The 5,317-nt window shown below is 40.9% G+C and overlaps 1 long non-coding RNA gene across 1 annotated transcript; it reads left to right on the top strand.

Moving 5' to 3' along the window:
* The first annotated feature begins 834 nt into the window (after positions 1–834).
* LOC123400216 lies at positions 835–4,995 on the top strand. Its single transcript, XR_006610512.1, has 3 exons — positions 835–2,376; positions 2,733–2,937; positions 4,154–4,995. It is a non-coding gene; the product is annotated as an uncharacterized LOC123400216 (long non-coding RNA).
* The last annotated feature ends 322 nt before the right edge of the window (positions 4,996–5,317 follow it).

Here is a 5,317-nt window from a genome sequence, read left to right as displayed (position 1 = left end):
TGGTACCTCCATCTTTTTCTTCCCTCACCACTCATTTCCACCTCCGGCCGCCGCCACGGCCAGGCCGGCGTGGTAGGTGCGCCAACATCACCACCCTGTACCACCATATCCATCCATCCGTCCACCGTGCCACCGCAAGCGCGCCACCCAACCGTCCATCCACTCCAGCACCACCATCCACACCAGCGCCATCGTCTGATCCCCATCCCCTGCTGCTGCTCCTCTCTCCAGCGCCCCTTGCTACTCCCTCTCCCCACGTCCCTGTTGGATCTGGTGCTCCTTCCTCTACCCTCGTATCTGCTGCTGCTCCCTCTCCCCTCGTATCTGCTGCTGCTCCCTCTCCACCCGTCTCTGCTGCTGCTCCTTTTCCCACGATCTGCTGCTGCTCCTTCTTCCTTGACCTGTTGCTGCCCTCTCTCCAAACTGCTGCTTCTCCTCCTAACCTGAAGCTCTTCTTTTCCTTCAACGAGTTGCTGCTGTTATCTCTCTCCCTCTCTCTCAAATTTCTGTAAACCTCAAAAGTGTGACGTGCAGAATTATGTAATATCCAGATTTGGTTCAGTTTTTTGCTTGTAATACCTTGTTACATCTTGTGTGTTCTAACATGTTATGCCTAGTTGCTATGTATAATGTTTGGTCTATGTGATTTTGCTTTGTGAGTTAGTAATCTGCAAGCTTGTGTTTGTGTTCAATCTTGTGAACTTGTTCCATTTTATAGTCCACGTGTTAGATCAAGTTCGTGTGATATATATATATATATATATATATATATATATATATATATATATATATATATATATATATATATATATATATATAGTTTGCGTGTGTTTGTGATGTGAATCATCTATTTGCTGTCACATAATTCAGTTTCCTTCCTTTGTTAGATGCTAGATAGTTATATATGTGTTCATGTGTTTTTAATTCATCGATGTTTGCTTGTGTTAGCATTTTATTTCTCTATTAAAATGAAAATACCAAAAAAGTGAGTAAAGTCTGAACCTCCATTTTGCTTGTTTTGCATTTTCTTGATCGACGATTTTCCGGAACGATCTTAGATAAATTTAGGTTTATTTCCCCGCAATCATTCCAAATATTTTGTTACCTAGATTTAGCCCAGCATACTCGCTGATTTGCCCAGTCCCTGTGGAGAACACGACAACCCACAGTTTGGGCGTAAAACCTCACTGTACTTACACTCGATCATTTTGGCACCGTTGTCGGGGACTAGCATCGAGCTATTGTGTTAGGCTATAGACTAGGTTTTTCTTGTTTTCTTTTTGTGACGTTTTTATGTGATATATCTTTCACAACTAACCCCTGTTCTAGTATATTTCCGCTTTATTTCTTTTTCCTTTCTGCAGGTTAGAACAATCTTCTTGGAAATGGCATTCTACTCCGATCATCATGCTTATGTGAGCAATAGCACCAATAGCACCGAAAGTGTTCAAGACCTGATAAGTAAGATTTCCCATCAATTAGATGAATTAGCTTATCAGCGAGGTACAAATGTTGAGAATGCACCTAGTTGTTATGATCGTTATTATTTAGGCCATCCTTATGCTGCTCCTACATGCTATATTTGTGGATTTTAGGGCCATTCACCCGCTGAATGTCAGCGTGGTTACTCTTACCCTCCAGATTGTTTTGGCATGAGCTTCGCCCCACAACATAGCTCATACCACAACAATTACTCACATGGGTGGCCTGAAAACCAGAATATGTCATATAGGAGCAACAACCCTGAGATCTCACCATTTGCTTCAAGAAATCATATGCAGGGATTTAGGTATGAACATGAGAGCCACAACTATGCACCACAACAACTCTATTCAGCTCCTACTCATATACCTCAACATCAAGAGATGTGTCCAATGTAGTTAAATGGTTCTCCATTTGGTGAGCCAACACCTCCAGCACATGTTGAGTATCCAATGCAAGTGCCTACTCAAGATGATTTTGACGACATAGAGAAGCTCACACTTCTTAGCCTCGAGCTCACTTGGAGCGCTCAGGATGATCCTATTATGAAGGTTATACTAGAGGAAATTAAGAAGATCAAGAGTGGGAAATAGCTAGTGGAAGAAGTGAGGAAGATTGAGAGGAATATCAATGCTGGAGGTACTATCTCATCACTACTTGAGCTGAGTGTTGGTGGAATTCACATTCAGTTGAGCAAGATAGCATACGCCAAGAGGAAGAGAGACCTCAGATTGAAGATGTATTTGAAGCCAATGCACAAGATGATCTAGAGCTCGCCCAAGTGATCAAGTAGAAGAACCATCATCTCTCACTCCTGAAGAAGTAAAAGAAGTTGTTGTACTTGAAGATGAAGAACTAGAGATTCATTTGCCAATCGTCATACAAGATTGTGATGTAACATTTTTATCTAATCCTCTTGATGATATGCGTCCTTATGGTTTATTTGCTTCTACCTTGCATTTCATGACACCATCAGTGAAGGTAGACTTGAAACATTATTGGCTTGGAGATGATGATACTCAACCTGTTAGTGACATTGCTCATATTTCTATTGATCATACTTATTCTCCTCATGCTAGACCTATGCTTAATGATAAATATCATCACCATGCTAGTATTAAGTTTGCTGATTCCTAGTATCCTAAGCATGTGCTTTATTGCTATAGATATATAATTGGGCACTCTATTGATGATTTAGAGGGCATTGTACCAACCGCTTGCATTGTCTCTGTTGTTGAGTGTTGTTTCAGGTTTTTGCTTGTGCACGATCTACTACATGGTGACCATGTTCAAGGTGACATTCCTTGGTACCCTGGTGGATTCAAAGCATGGTGAATAGGAGAAGCAAGGGACACACACGAAGAAGAGTGAAGTTGGAGCGGGCATGAGATAAGCAAGAGGAGAAGAGCTGCAGTTGGTGAGATGATCGAGAGGGTGCTACATCATCCAAGACCGGTGAGCTATTTCATGATCCATTCTGAAATAATCATACATTGATACATGCTGAAATCATTTGATATTTGGGTTTCTTGTGACATTTGTTAATTGTGTCATCCTGAAATTTACTTATGTCATATTATGCTTGATATGAATTTGTGAACTGATTTCTGAATGCCTCATAAACTAGTGATCTATACAATGCTTGCTTTGCTGAAAGTAGTGAAAGTCATTTGTTTCGAGTGCTCAAATCCCTAGAGCACTAGTAAACTCCACCATTTTTTGCTTTTACCTTGATACAACTAGATCACTATGTTTAGATGTTGAATTTGTGCCAAATGTGTTCCCATTTAGAGCAATTACTTGACCACTATGGATTAGCATGCTATGTTCCCTGGATCGGTAGCATGTGAACCACACATTAATGAGTGATGATTCTTGTTTTTGTTCGTTTGAAAAAAAATGTAATGTATAATTATCTGATCTACCTAACAGTAGCATGCCATATTCCCTGGATCGGTGGCTTGTGAAATCTGGTTGGGTGAGATAGGAGTTAAGTATAAAAAAATGTAATTGTTGAACCAGGTGTATACCATGTTCTCTGGATCGGTGGTATGTTCCTTTGGGGAGACAAACAAAAAAACTAATAATTGGTAGAGCCAGGTGTATACCATGTTCTCGAGATCGGTGGTATGTTCCTTTCGTTAGACCAATAACATATTGTCATCGCTTCCTTCAAATTCAATAAGTGGTTTAACCACATTGCTTTATTTTTGTAAATAAGTGATCTCATCACAAGTTTAAGTTCTTGTTCTCGGGATCATGCTCTCTTTAGGAACCTTTTGGCACAATCATCATTTAAACTTGTTGATCTTCGTCTATCATTGTAAAAGATTAAAATGGTCAAGTCTACTAGTACCCTATTGTTTATAGCACCCCTAACCATTATTTTTCACTAGCAACTTTCAAAGCATGCATTGTTTACATATCTACTTCACTTGGACATTCTTTAGTCAGTTTACTGTTCACTATCTTGCTCTGTCATATGCCTTTACTTGAGGACAAGTAAATATTTAAGTGTGGGGGAACTTGATAAGTACATTTCACATATATATTTTTTCACTCAAATATAGCATCTGTTGTGATATATTCGTCTATTCTTGCTATGAAATATGACATATATGAATGAAAATCATATAAAAGATCATTTACTCATCACTTGTTTATTTTGCAGAAAAGTGCGCTAAGGCACTATAAACTTCAAGGTTTGGAACCGTGAAGGAAAGAAGAGACCGAGGGGTCAAACTAAAGAAGCGGAGGATCAACTTGTGCAGAAAGAAGAAAAGTAGAGGGGCCAAATTGCAAAGGAGGAAATCAGCCGTGAGGGGTCAAAATCCCTAGAGAAGCCTTCGATCCCCTTCGGGACTCTTACCTCAATCTTCTTCTTCCCTCAAGCCTCCTTCCCCACCTCCAGCCACCGCCACGGCCAGGCCGGCATGGTAGGTGCACCAACCGCACCACCCTGTACCACCATCTCCATCCATTCGTCTACCGTGCCACCGCAAGCGCGCCACCCAACCATCCATCCACTCCAGCACCACCATCCACTCCAGCCCGTCGTCTGATCCCCATCCCCTGCCGCTGCTCCTCTCTCCAGCGCCCCTAGCTGCTCCCTCTCCCCACGTCCCTGTTGGATCTGCTGCTGCTCCCTCTCCCCTCGTATCTGCTGTTGCTCCCTCTCCCCTCGTATCTGCTGCTGCTCCTCCCTACTCTCGTCTCTGCTGCTGCTCCTTTTCCCATGATCTGTTGCTGCCCCTTCTTCCTTGAGCTGCTGCTCCTCGCTCTCCAAACTGATACTACTGTTGCTCCTAACCCGAATCTCTTCTTTTCCTTCAACTAGTTGCTGCTATTATTTATCTCCCTCGCTCTCAAATTTCTGTAAACCTGAGAAGTGTGATGTTCAGAATTATGTAATATTCAGATTTGGTTCAGTTTCGTACTTGTAATATCATGTTACATCTTGTGTGTTGTGACATGTTATGCCTAGTTGCTATCTATAATGTTTGGTCTATGTGATTTTGCTTTGTGAGTTAGTAATCTGCAAGCTTGTGTTTGTGTTCAATCTTGTGAACTTGTTCCATTTTATAGTCTACGTGTTAGATCAAGTTTGTGTGATATATGTATATATAGTATGTGTGTGTTTGTGATGTGAATCATCTATTTCCTGTCACATAATTCAGTTTCCTTCCTCTGTTAAATGCTAGATAGTTATATATGTGTTCATGTCTTTTCAATTCATCGATGTTTGCTTGTGTTTGCATTTTATTTCTCTATTAAAATGAAAATACCAAAAGAAAGTGAGTAAAATATGAACCTCCCTTTTGTTTGTTTTGCATTT

This window comes from Hordeum vulgare, chromosome 5H (assembly GCF_904849725.1).
Source record: "Hordeum vulgare subsp. vulgare chromosome 5H, MorexV3_pseudomolecules_assembly, whole genome shotgun sequence".
In the NCBI taxonomy this organism is placed as follows: domain Eukaryota; kingdom Viridiplantae; phylum Streptophyta; class Magnoliopsida; order Poales; family Poaceae; genus Hordeum; species Hordeum vulgare.
The sequence above is the reverse complement of the archived record's forward strand: the minus strand, read 5'-3'. Positions and strand labels throughout refer to the sequence as shown.